Genomic DNA, 13,032 nt, shown 5'->3' on the forward strand with positions numbered 1-13,032 from the left:
GGAGGGTCTGTATCCGAGAGATGTGATGATGAAGCAGAGGTCAGCGGGTGCAGCTGTGAGCTCAGGGAGGCTGGAAGCCTCTAGAAGTTGAAAGAGGCAGGTAATGGTTCTCCACTAGCACCTCTATGAGGATCCATCCCTGTGATACTTTGACTCTAGCCTAGTGAGACAGATTTTTAGGCTTTTGACCTTCAGAATCAGGAGATAACACATTGTTGCAAGCCACTAAACTGGTGGTAATTTATGACATCAGCATCAGAATTCTGTACATAGACAAACAATGAGACATGGGTCCCACAAAGCGGGGAGGGGCAATGCTCTCTCTCCAAACCCCTTATGTGACAGGAAAGGATCCAGTCTCCTTGGCTTATGACGATGTCACTCCTCAGTTGAGATTTCTTCAATGCAGGAAAGTACAGGTCACCAATGGGACCCCAAAGCTTCCAGGACCACAATTTAAATCAGGGAATATCAAAGGAAGAAAGCAAGCAGGTAGGTGTTTAGTGTGTAAAAAAAAAGCTGTAAGCCATCAGTGTGTTGAACTTAGGTGTTGTGTCTATATATAGGAGTGTGTGTTTGTGTGTGTGTGTGTGTGTGTGTGTGTGTGTGTGTTTTACTTTTAGAAAGTTTTGAAGTGATGACATTTAAGTGAATCAAGGAAGCCAAGTAAAGGGCTTTTCAAATAAATATTAGAGAGGAACTGGAAAATGATGACTTCAACTGAATTATGGCCTCATCTTTCAAGAAGGAATGAAAGGTCCAGCGTAGAGCACCCTAAGGCTGTTGGAGGGCAACTGAACTACTTGCTCAGAAACAACCCTCTCCTCTCAGCAGCTCCTCCTGGAGCCGTTCCATGGCCTCCAGGTCTCAGCCGGCCCCGCCCACAGCGTGCGAGCCACATTTGTGAACTCCAGAAGGACCTGGGTCATTTAAGACTGTCCTACGTGTGCTCTCGAGTTGGCAGAGAAACCTGAAGAAAGCAGAGAGGAAAGCAGAGGTTGCTGGCCATCTGGCTGACCCCCTGGATTCCCATTTGGTTTATGTCGTCTGATTGTACAGAAGGTTCCTTGCTATTCTGCTTTTAGCAAAATACTTTTCCGACAGAGCTGCTATCAGAAAGACTTTTAGCAGACGTTATCTAGTATTTTTTAATTGTGCTATTTCAGAAAGCATATGGAAAAACAATCATGAATGCCTTTCTTATGTATGTGTGTGTATATACGTAGGAGATGTCTATCTACATCATCTATATCTATCTATATCTATATCTACCTATATGTATATCTATATCTAGGTGAAGTTCTGATTGTGCTCATCAAGCTTCCTGAGTTAAGTCTTCTTACAACCAAACTATCCTGGACCAGTGAATGGCTCATCTGTCTCATAGATGTGCAGGATGGTCTGCCTCTATTTAAAGTATTCTAGCACAGGGCTTTGAAAACTGAAATATATGCAAATGAATCCCCCCAGAGTGCCTATTAAAATGCAGGTTCTGACGTGGTACATCCAGCGTGAGGCTGAGATGCTGCATTTTTAGCCAGCTCCCTGAAGATGCTAATGCTGCTGGTCTGTGGACCAAGTCGGGGTTGCCAGGGACCCAACCATTGTCAGGCAAGAATCAAGTCCTAGGTTCTAGCTTAGGAACCAGAACACAGAGGCCCCACAAGTAGGTGGACTTCAAACCAGCAAGTCAGAAACTTCCCAAAGCTGGAACAAGGTCTGCCCAAGATCAGACACTGGACTTAAAAACGAAATTGGATAACTGATGGGCAAGGACCTGGAGCCCAGAGGCTAAAGGCAGTACCTTAAGGCTTGCTGGTTTCAACACTGGAACACCTTGGAGGTGCTACCCCAGGCACAAACTATCCACATTCACACATCAGCTCCCCACTTCTTCACCATAAATGGAAAGGCTTCCCCCAGGAGTCCCCACGAACCTACTCTGCAGTGTGGTCACTCCTCTTATCGCTGATATTACAGTAAGTGCTGTGATGCCAACGAACTGGAATGTTTGTTCCAAATATCAGGATGTCCAATTCTTTGTGAATACCCTCCAACAAGAACTTTTGGTATTTTGAAACTGACACACTTATTTTAAAAATTAAATACTGGGTGATCAGCCAGAATCGGAGGGAATTTCCCACCCTGAGTTGTGCATGCCAAAACTAACCAAACCACTTGGTTGTGTTTTCCTATTTTACTGTGGGCATGCAAACAATGCAAGCAGCGTAGTTTATGCTGGAGATATGGTCTCACCCCGCGCCAAGACAAAAGATCAAAACAGGCTTTGTTCTAGGACTCTCTGTTCTGAAGCCAGAGAGTGCATGAAGGATTTCTACTTGTAAGTACTTGGAGTACAAATCAGGTTCCTTTAGGCCCCCAGTAGACTTGTCACTGTAATTGTGACATTAATAAGGACTTGGTTGCCTCATCATGTCCGCGCCACGCAATTCTAGCCCTAAGAGGCATTTCCGGTGGTGGAGGATTCCCTTCTTGCTGAGATAACAGGGGACAAATCTTTGCCTCCATATGCCTCTGGGCTTCTTACCAGTCTCTCAGAGCCATTCAGCGATTCTGATTCACAGCATCAAATTTTTTAACAAATTTCAGAAATCATCAGGCACACTCTCTTCTATTCATAAAGGAGAAACCCAGGACCAAGAGGAATAAAGTCCCCAAGTTCATCCAGCCAGTCTGTGGCTGAGCCAGAGCCCGAATTCTATCTTCTGACCCCCATGTTGGCTCCACTGCTAGCAGACAATGGCTGACACCATTGTGAACAAAGCCCATGCCACATATGAAATGTAGCATTCCAAAATGCCCTTCAAAGTCAAAGCCATCCGCAGTGCACGGACACGATCTTGAGAGTCACTTTCTGAGAATATGAATACCTAAACAGCATCTGAGAGTCAATTATCAGATCAATAGCCAAAACCCCTCACTGGGTTTAAGAACTGAACTCATGTCTAACATCAAGCATATATATGAATGATCCAATATTTCCTGGGTCATATTTTCCTAATAATATATAAAACAGTGTTATCAGTAGGTCTGCCTTGTTTCCCAAGGTCGCTAGGAAGGTCATGAGGTGGGGGGAGTGGTGGCAGTGTTATTCTAACAGTCACCACATACATGGGTTTTTAACTCAGCTCTAAACTGTATATCGCTAATTTCTTCTGATTCACCACCACTTCCTTCTATTATTTATCATCTTGGTAAGGGAAAGGTCTACCAGCATCTCCCAGGGGCAAACACACAGGAGTTTTAGTCCTCTGTCCCTGGCCACAAAGAAGGGCTATTCTTCTTTGGGATCTTTCTTCCTCAGCCATGCTTCCCTCCAAGATCTACCACTTTCTCTCTGATTTTTCTTCTTTCGGACCTGTATCACAGATAAAACCTATTTCTTGTTCACATCACAGTGCTGAGAACTAGGTGCTTTCCAGGGCATTTCTGCTCTACATGGAGACTAAAATCTGGAGAGGAGGTATTGGAAGAAACTGATTTCATGGGTGAAATGAACAGACATAATTCCTGGCGTCCTTCATTCCCTTGCATAGACTCAGTTTTTCATCTGGCTTCTTTGCCCAGGATTTCCTTTAACATGTCTTATGGTGCAGGTCTACCAGTGATTAATTCTTTCAACTTTATATGTCTGACACAGCCTCTATTTTACCTTTGTTTTTGAAGGTTATTTGTGCTGGTAAAGAATTCTAGGTCAACAGCCATTTGGTTTTTTGGCTTGTTTGTTCCTTGAGTACTTTAACATGAGGCTCTATCATCTTCTAACTTACATTGTTTCCAAAAAGAAGTCTTCTAAAATCCTTATCTTTGTTCTTCTGTATATAATGTGTATATTTTGCCTTGGGTTAATTCTAAGATTTTCTCCTTACCATGATTTTTTAAATTAATCTAAAATTTAAAATTTTCATGGACTCCATCCCTACCACCAGCGGAGTTTGATTATGATGTGCCTTAGAATGTTTTTTTTTCTCTGCTTGATTTCCGTTGAGGTTCTTGGCTCTGTGAGTTTACAGTTTTCTACAATTTGTATAAATTCTTCAGTCATTTTTTATTCCCTTTCAACTTCAGTTCCACACATGAAGCTATTAGTGGTTGTCCCAGAGCCCACTGATTTTCTGTTGATATTTGTTAATCTTCTTTTCCTCTGTGTATTCCATTTTTTTTTCTTTTTTTAAAGTTTATCTATTAATGTGTAGAGAGAGAGTGAATGTGTTAGCCAGGAGGGGCAGAGAGAGAGAGAGAGAGAGAGAGAGGGAATCCCAAGCATGCTCTGTTCTCTCAGCACAGAGCCTGATGCAGAGAGAGTTGAACTCATGAACCGTGACATCATGACTCAAGCAGAAATCAACAGGCAGATGCTTACCAACTGAGCTTCCCCGGGTGCCCCTCCTCTGCATAGTCCATTTTGATTTGTCTACTGCTGAGTCCCTAAATTCACTAATATTTTCCTTCACCATGTCTAATCTGCTATTAAGGCCATCCAGTGTAATTGTATCTCAGACATGGGATTTTCATATCTAACTAGGTAACTCATGTCTTTTTTGTTTAATGTTTATTTATTATTGAGGGAGAGAGACAGAGTGTTAGTGGGGGAGGGGCAGAGAGAGAGGAAGACACAGAATCTGAAGCAGGCTCCAGGCTCTGAGCTGTCAGCACAGAGCCTGACGCAGGGCTCGAACTCATGGGCTGTAAGATCATGACCTGAGCCAAGGTCGGATGCTTAACTAACTAAGCCAACCACCCAGACAACCTTCATCTTTTTTATTTTAAACTAAATATCGTGTTTTCCCTCCATATGCTCATAGCTTTTTCTTTTTAAATTTAAGGAATGCATTCTGAACGGGAGGTTTAATATTCCTCCACCTCTTACTTGGTGTGCCACTCCTGCACGACCCTGCTACTCTTTACCCAGGCCATTGTTCAGGATTGTTTTTGCAGTTGTTCCCCTTGAGAAATGAGGCAACGCTTCCTCCTGACCAAGGGACAAGTTAGCTTACTGTTTGTAGTGGATCCCCTATGCTCAGTGACACTTAAAATGCAAACCCACTGAGTGAACCCATTTGGGCCACATTGGTTTCCTTGGTGAGAGGTGGCATATGTGGCTTGTTACACCATGGAGGATAGGGTCTTTTTTCTCTGACCCAAGAGTCTCATAGCTTCTGATGGCATCCAGGAAACACTAACGAACTAATTTGTCAGCTTGTATGTATGGTAAAAATCAAATCCCTGGCCCAGCAGAATGCAACGGCGAAAAGTGAATAAAAAAAGCAAAAAGTAGAGGTGCCTGGGTGGCTCAGACGGTTGAGAGTCCAACTCCGGCTCAGGCCATGATCTCACGGTTCATGGGTTCATGTTCCACCTCAGTCTCTGTGCTGACAGCTCAGAGCCTGGAGCCTGCTTCAGATTCTGTGTCTCCCTCTCTCTCTCTAGCCCTCCCCCACTCGCACTTTGTCTCTCTCTCTCTCCCTCTCAAAATAAACAAACATTTAAACAAAAGTGAAAAGTTGTCTGGTCTTTTTAAAATGTCAAACGAAGCTCAGGGGAGCGCATGCACGTGTACTCTCACGCTTTGTTTACTGAATATAAACTTTTAAAACCAAATGGATTCAGAAAAAGATGGATTCCTCCTCTCAATGGCATTGGCTGAACCGCTATCATTTTATCAACATTGCATTTTACAAGTGTTCCTTTGCATTTACGAAAAGCAGATCATGGGGATTTGGTGTATACCTGGCCATCCATGCGTAGTTCCTGTTGACTCTGTATAAGCGATTTCCTGCCGTCAGGTAAGTTCCTCACTGCTGATGTGTCTGCAAACCCCCCCATTAGTGCCCCAGGCCTGGAGGGCACCTGTATGGTGGACGTGGGACCCACTGAGCCAGAGAAGCTGGGGCGGGGGGAGTGGAAGCAGACACTGATGCCTGAAAAGGCAGACAACAAAGGGGAAAATGAAGCAGATGAAAATGAGAAGGCACAAGATAGAGAAAAATGGGAAAAAAAAATAGTGAGAAAGAGCAAGAAAGTGAAGTCAAGGAGGATACTGAATCAGAAGAAAGAACAAAGCGCACAAGGAACTCGCTAGAAAGGGATCTCGGGAAAAGGAAGTAGAAAGTGGCATTTCTGAGCCACGACCACAGCAACTGCTCGTGCCTCAGCTGCAACCAAACCAAACCACTGGCTGCGTGGAGCACAGAAAGGTCGAGTCCCTGGTGGCTTTCCTGTTTGAGACACAACTGAAGAAAGCAGGCATCCAGCTTCGACATCTTGAGGAGCCAGAAACGCGTGGACAGAGAGAAGAGGCTTCGGAAGGACAGACTGAAGGTGCTGACTGCAGGCCAGAACTTGCACGTGAACAGCCGACGCAGCTCGAGGTAACTGGGCAGACGGCATGACGTCAGCACTCGGGAGGACCTGGCCCGGCGCTGCCTGGAACAGCAGGGCACCCGGGCGCGGTGCCCCATCACCCCCCCTTCCCGAGCCTCTGATGCGCCTCCAGATGCCACCGCCTCACCCTCCGCAGCCGGCTCAGGTACCAGGGCCCACGGTGCCATGGCAGCCCACGCCAAGCCCCTCAACTCCCCTCAACTCCCATCACTGCAGGCAATATGGACTCTCCTGGGAGCGGCCCTACCCCTTCTGTATTCCCCCCACTCCAGCAAACCTCTCAGAAGCCCGGGTGCCCGGCGCAGCCTCAGACAGCGTGCGTCCTGATGGAGTTTGGGCCCGTAGTTCAGAAGCTGTGGCACCTGCCGCGACTGTCCCACCTGTCAGCAGCTCCTTCGAGTGATCCCTCTGTGGCCCTGGGAGAGATGGTTAATGGGCAAGAAATTCTTGCTCCCTTATTCTGCGTCCAGCTAGGCTAAGCACCGTGAGAGTAGGAGAAGACGATGCAGAACTTGCCCAGGAATGAGCTTCTCATGCAAGTGAAGAAATAAAATTAAGAGAAGACCATTCAAATACAATGAAATTTTTTAAATATCATGAAATCAAACATAATGAAATTCGGGGTGGGGGGGAGGTAAAAAGTAAATGCAACTTGGAGGTGGCCATGCATTGAGCTGGTATCAGTCACTTATGCCCCAGTGGAGTTTTGCAGGGGGGTGGCCAGTATGTGGCAGCCTTTGGATAGCTGGGGCATTAGGAGACCACCAGCAAGGCCAAAGTTATCAAAGACTATATTCCTCGTAAGGTCTGACACTGGCCTTTGGCGAGTGGCACGAATATAAGATTCTCTTCCCAGGCCTCCTGATGGACTGTGGGCTCTCCTTAGCAAATCCGTGCTGTCTGCACATGAACTTGTCAGCCTCCATTAGGATCGTCTGTATTCCTCTACTGTCCCAAAAGCTTCGTCTCACATTCTTCACAGAAACAGACATAGTGCCATCGTCTAAGACCCCTATCTATAAGGGCGCTTATGATCATGTTTTTCTGAAGCCCTATCCAGGCAGAGCAAAGATTCATCATCATTTTATGCCTTTTTCCTGCAGCGGTCTCACTAGTCATTTTAACAGGCAACTCCGATCTGTATAGAATCTTCTATTGCTTGAAGAATGGCGTAGAGGCTCTTGGTACCCTTCCCGTTCCTGCAACTCTCTGCCATGGAAGCCATGAGCTGAACAAGCTAGAAATTATAGATAATTACTGCTCCCAAGAATAGCCTTCCTCTAAGGACAGATGGAAAGTTGAAAGATAAATACCCCAGCTTCCTTGGTCTTCATTTGGGGTAACTGTGGGATACCATGGGGTTCCCAGCAGGATCGAGCTCAGTTCCCCACAGGGGTACCTAGTTTGATAGCACACTGTTAATTGGCTTCCTTTCTCTCTCTCTCTCTCTCTCTCTCTGTCTCCCTCTTTCCATCTCCCTCTCTCCACCCCCCTACACTTCCCTATTGATGTTTTCAGGGATCATCTTCCAAAGACATCACTTCCAGTCAAATATTTATCTAAAGGTGTCCTTCTGGGGGATTCTAAAAAAGGCAATCCCTAAAATTAAATCCTAACTAAACGAGATGTGAACACTATGATCAGGGTTGAGTCTAACATCCATGTTAGGTATTCCTGTAGACTTTTATATTTATCACCAGTGACCTACTTTGTGGGGTCCAGGGCCAAATGAAAAATAAATTAGTGTTTATTTATTTATTTGAGGAGAGAGAGAGAGAGAGAGAGAGAGAGAGAGAGAGAGAGAGAGAGAATCCTAAGCAGGCTCCGAGCCCTCAGCACAGAGCCCAACATGGGGCTCGATCTCATGAACCATGGCTTAACTACCGAGCTACCCAGACGCCACAAAATGAAAACTGTTTAAAAGACAGGAGGCAGATGTGGTTAAAGGTACTATAATATAGAACTTTTCCTTTTCTTCTGCAACCTCTCAACTTGCCACGGTGTTTTCATTACTTGTTATTTAATATCACCCTAATAAAGAGAAATAAAAACTTTTCATTATTAGCCTGAACTTCACCATTCTTCTCTACATGTCTGGTGCCAGTTTTCAATGCAAATACAAGAGCGTGTCATTCATATGCAGAATCACCAGAATTACATAATTCATATTTTGTAGCTCATTTTGTTCTCCAAAGAGTGGAAATGCTACAAAAATTAACTCAACTGTTTCTATTTCTTTTCATGACATACACACATTATACCAACAGTCCAGACTGCTGGCTTACTGGTGAGTAAGAAAGAAGTGAAAAGAAAAACAAGTATCATTTGCTCTGTCTTTTTTAGCCGAGTGTTTGTCTAATACAGGGAAGAAACAACAGTAAGAAAGGACATGACATGGCTCCGTGCTCATCTGTGTTTCTTAGAAAACCACTGCCTTCTTCCTGCATTGAATAAGCTCTGTGCCCACTTGGGACAGTCAGTGACCCTCCTCCTTTTCTGCCCCCAACTTAGTCACAGGCACGCTTACCTCGTATTTGCTTTGAGTCTTCCCCGGACTCCGGCACATCAGGAATCCTGTGGCATTCCGTGCTCATCTCAAATGGCACAAATAAATGGGCAGTAAGAACTAGAACCCATGGGCATCCATACTGCACGTAACTACTCAGCTCACATGCATGCTCTGCTATCCGATGACTTCATTTACAAAACACAAGTTCAAAGACAACTTTATTACGAATTTCAAGATGGTGGGGCACCTGGGTGGCTCAGTCAGTTGGGCAGCCAATTCTTGATTTCAGCTTGGGTCATGGTCCCAGGGTCCCGGACAGAGCCTTGTGTTGGTGTCTGTGCTTAAGATTCTGCTTAAGCCTGCTTAAGATTCTCTCTCTCTCTCTCTCTAACTCTCTCTCTCTCTCTCTCTCTCTCTCTCTCTTTCTCCCCTTCTTCCCCTCTCCCCAACTTGCATGCTATCTCTCTCTCTCTCAAATAAAAAATAAATGACAAAATTAAAGACTGGGAGGGGCACCTGGGTGGCTCAGTCAGTTTAGCATCCGACTTCAGCTCAGGTCATGATCTCTCCATTCGTGGGTTCGAGTCCTGTGTCAGGCTCTGTGCTGACAGCTCAGAGCCTGGAGCCTATCTTCAGAGTCTGTATCTCCCTCTCTCTCTGACCCTTCTCTTCTCACACTGTCTCTCTCTGTCTCTCAAAAATAAATTTAAAAAACATTTAAAAAATTTAAAGACTGGGGAAAAAAAGAATTTCAAGATGGTGACAGCAGTGTAAAAACAGAAGGTGTGGGGCCCTTCTGAGAGCGGGACCTGGACCCGGGCCAGCAGGTTACCGCTTATGACACCAGCCCTCATCACCAGTCCAGAGAGGGGATGAGGCACATTGAACACCTGAAGTGGGCGTCATAGTTCTGCATAACAACTAACAGATGACCCAAAAGGCAAGGCACAACCCTTTGGTCATCAGAGTCCTAGTATTTTTTTTTTCATGTTCTAGCAGGTCTCATTTAAGACCCAGAATGAGGGGCAACTGGGTGGCTCAGACGGTTAAGTGTCCAGCTTCAGCTCAGGTCATGATCTCATGGTTCGTGGGTTTGAGCCCTGCGTCAGGCTCTGTGCTGATGGCTAGCTCAGAGCCTGGAACCTGCTTCAGATTCTGTATCTCCCTCTCTCTCTGACCCTCCCTTGTTCGTGCTGTCTCTGTCTCTCAAAAATAAATAAGTAAATTAATTAACTAATTAATTAATTTAAAAAAGACCCGGAATGAATTTAAAGAACATACCTGTCCCTTTCTTTGGGGCTCCCCTCAGTCTCACTGGCCTCACTTGGAAAAGTCAAAAAAGCTTGGTAGCTTTAGAACATATTGGGCAAGTGCAAAATTCTGCCTAGATGTTAAGATAAATTCCATGGTTGTCTTTTTCTGAAATGCTTAGACTTTGCAGGCTTTCCACTGAGTAGTATTTAAGCCTGAGTGTGCCCACAGATACACAGTCGCATGGCCTTGGCTTTGTCTAAGCACCAGCATCCTCATGGTGGGGTCACTAAGGCAGCCGTGCCTGGGGACACGAGACTTGTTGTGTTCTGCCTCCCAGCTTCGTGCCCTGCACCTGTCTTCACCTCCGTTCTGGAATGTCAGCTAGTTTTCCGTATCAGCCCTATGGAGGAACATAAACATTGTGCCTTTTCTGAACAAGAACTTTGTGTGTGTGTGTGTGTGTGTGTGTGTGTGTGTGTGTAACTTCCTAGAAACCAAAACTGTTTTCTCTTGCCAGGCGCCACAGTGGGCCTTCCTGCACAGGAGGTCATTTCAATAAGGACTCAGAGCTTAGTAAGTGGAGAAAAGAAGGTCATTCTCAGACAGGATGTTGGGAAGACGCCCTGAGTGAGCCTTGCTGGGCAAGAGACGCCAACAGGACCAAGAATGTGGGCCAGTCCCCCAGGAAGTTATTCATGAGCCTGCGCTGTATGATAAACAGGCAACCAAAGCCTTTCTAAACAACAAAAATCACAATGCTCCAAATTCCAGAAAATCCTTGAACAATGACTGGACGTTCTTTATCCCCGATTTGCTTATTTGTGCACCAAATACTTTCAAAGAAACCAGAAACTGGGGGTCTGCCTTGGGGTTCAGAACTGAACGGAGTGTGCAAGCAGATGCGTGGACCATCGCCATGCTCCCCTGCTCCAACCTCCTTTACCCAGAGCACTTTACAGGGAGTCTCCCGTTGCTGGGTCAGTCCCCCCGGCCCCCGTGGTCTGGAGTTCCCTCTGCCCCCAATAGCCATCTTGGGCCAAAGGCCAGCATGAAGTTCCTTCAAGCTTGACCAGCAGAACTGGGTCAGAAGGCAGAGAGTTGTCTCTGCCGTTCATGTTACCAAGAAGTACGAGCTGATCACGTTAGAAAGTTCTTTCTGAAGAAACAAGACAATGTGGGCAGCTAGAAATTTTATATATATGGGAATATATATCTACCTGATTTGAAAGACATATCAAAGTTCCTTGATGGTACATTTTTTAAGTTATAGTTTATATTCAAGTTGGTTTCCATATAACACCCAGTGCTCTTCCCCACAAGTGCCCCCCTCCATGACCATCACCCCCCTTCCCCTTCCCCCTCCTTTTTTAGCCCTCAGTTTGTTTTCAGTATTAAAGGGTCTCTCATGATTTGCCTCACTCCCTCTCCCTAACTCCTTTTCCCCCTTCCCCTTCCCATGGTCCCCTGTTAGGTTTCTCCTGTTAGACTTATGAGTGAACACATATGGTATCTGTCCTTCTCTGCCTGACTTATTTCACTTAGCATGACACCGTTGAGGTCCGCCCACTTTGCTACAAATGGCCAGATTTCATTCTTTCTCATTACCATGTAGTACTCCATTGTATAGATAATGATGGTACATTGTTAAATTAAATTACAGCATGTATCATTCTGTATATGGATATGCATATACATATGCATGTGTATATAATTAAAAAATGATATTCTTAATATTGTTTTCTAAATAAATATAAATATCTGCGGAATATAAAATCTGATTATGCAGACAGTGATATGTGTACCACTACCCAATACTTGTTTGTTGGCGAGACTGATTCTTCCAAAGAGGAAACAGAAATGCTCATTTGTCAGGTTTTTTTACCTGTTCAGTAAAGTTGCACCTGAAAACTTTATTATAATTTTCCTTTCCTAAGCCCAAATGTCCATGGACAGATGAATAGATAAAGGAGATGTAACATATACATACAATGGAATATTGTTCGGCATTCAAAAAGGATGAAATCTTGCCATTTACAACAATGTGGATGGAACTAGAGTGCATTGCACTAAGCAAAATAAATCAGTCAGAAAGAGACAAATATATGGTTTCACTCATATGTGGAATTTAAGATACAAAACAGATGACCATAAGGTACGGGAAGCGAAAATAAGATTTAAAAAAAGAAAGAGAAGGAGACAAACCATAAGAGACTCTTAAATACCGAGAACTAACTGAAGGTCGCTGGAGAAAAGTTGGGTGGGGGATGGGCTAAGTGGGGGATGCGTATTAAGGGAGGACACTGTTGGGATGAGCACTGGGTTCCCTATGGCCTAATAGGAGACCATGGGAAGGGGAAACGTGGGGAAAAGAGTTGGGGAGAGGGATTGAGGCAAATCATGAGAGACTTTTGAATGCTGAGCACAAACTGAGGGCTGAAGAGGAAGGGGGGAAGGTGAAGGGGGTGAGGGTCATGGAGGGGCACATGTGGGGAAGAGCACTGGGTGGTATATGGAAACCAACTTGGTAATAAACTATTATTAAAAAAAATTTTTTTAATTAAAAAACAAAAACATTTTAAAAAATGTAAAACTCAACCGACCGTATATTGTGTTAGAAACACACTCCTTGGGGCACCTGTGTGGCTCAGTTGGTTGAGCATCCGGCTTTGGCTCAGGTCATGATCTTACGATTCATGGGTTTGAGCCCCACATCAGGCTCTGTGCTGACAGCTAGCTCAGCGCCTGGAGCCTGCTTCAGATTCTGTGTCTCCCTCTCTCTCTGACCCTCCCCTGCTTGCCCTTTCTCTCTCTGTCTCTCAAAAATAAATTAAAAAACACAGAAAAAAAAAAAGAAAGAAACACAC

At 44.9% G+C, this 13,032-nt stretch overlaps 1 long non-coding RNA gene across 1 annotated transcript; it reads left to right on the top strand.

The window, feature by feature from the left end:
* The first annotated feature begins 295 nt into the window (after nt 1-295).
* LOC115296843 lies at nt 296-11,400 on the top strand. The gene is made up of 2 exons (XR_003911089.1): nt 296-492; nt 10,686-11,400. It is a non-coding gene; the product is annotated as an uncharacterized LOC115296843 (long non-coding RNA).
* The last annotated feature ends 1,632 nt before the right edge of the window (nt 11,401-13,032 follow it).

This window comes from Suricata suricatta, chromosome 7 (assembly GCF_006229205.1).
Source record: "Suricata suricatta isolate VVHF042 chromosome 7, meerkat_22Aug2017_6uvM2_HiC, whole genome shotgun sequence".
In the NCBI taxonomy this organism is placed as follows: domain Eukaryota; kingdom Metazoa; phylum Chordata; class Mammalia; order Carnivora; family Herpestidae; genus Suricata; species Suricata suricatta.